This window comes from Schistocerca piceifrons, chromosome 3 (assembly GCF_021461385.2).
Source record: "Schistocerca piceifrons isolate TAMUIC-IGC-003096 chromosome 3, iqSchPice1.1, whole genome shotgun sequence".
Taxonomy (NCBI): domain Eukaryota; kingdom Metazoa; phylum Arthropoda; class Insecta; order Orthoptera; family Acrididae; genus Schistocerca; species Schistocerca piceifrons.
In genome coordinates, this window is record NC_060140.1 from 168558995 (window position 1) to 168559854 (window position 860).

Sequence of the window (860 nt, forward strand, 5' to 3'; positions counted from 1 at the left end):
CCGAATTTTTCTTTTGTTTCCTTCATTGCTTGCTCAATATACAGATTGAATAACATCGGGGAGAGGCTACAACCCTGTCTTACTCCCCTCCCAACCACTGCTTCCCTTTCATGTCCCTCGACTCTTATAACTGCCATCTGGTTTCTGTACAAATTGTAAATAGCCTTTCGCTCCGTGTATTTCAGATATTGTGAAAGAATATACTCTTGCTGATTAATTTCTCTTTGATGATTACTGCTGTGTTCAATAAACTAATGGAAAACGCAATTAAAATTTACACTGTACTGATACAAATTAAATTCAACTTACTACAGAAACATCACGACGTCAGAATGAGATTTTCACTCTGCAGCGGAGTGTGCGTTGATATGAAACTTCCTGGCAGATTAAAACTGTGGAAGGTAGGAGACGAGGTACTGGCGGAATTGAAGACGTGAGGACGGGTCGTGACTCGTGCTTGGGTAGCTCAGTTGGTAGAGCACTTGCCCGCGAAAAGCAAGGGTCCCGAGTTCGAGTCTCGGGCCGGACATGTCCCAAAGAACAGACACTACGAATCGAAACGGACAACCTTAAATATAGAAGGACAGATGTCCAGGCTGTCACAGGGCTGTAAAACACAAATGAAAATTTGTGCCTGCCTAAGTTCGAACGCGGATTCGTGGAGTCTTTTATTTTATTTCGGAGATGTCCGAAAGAACAGACACTACACATATATGCATATACAGGGTGTGTCGGGTGGAACAGTAGATATTTTAGCAGTTGGTAGTATAGACGAATTGCATAAAAAATTCCATATTAATGTGTCCACTTTCCATTGAGTACAGAGTACAGCTGTTAGTATGCTACCCTAACAAACTCAA

At 42.0% G+C, this 860-nt stretch overlaps 1 non-coding gene across 1 annotated transcript; it reads left to right on the plus strand.

Moving 5' to 3' along the window:
• Window positions 1-455: 455 nt before the first annotated feature.
• Trnar-gcg lies at window positions 456-529 on the plus strand. The gene has a single exon. It is a non-coding gene; the product is annotated as a tRNA-Arg (tRNA).
• The last annotated feature ends 331 nt before the right edge of the window (window positions 530-860 follow it).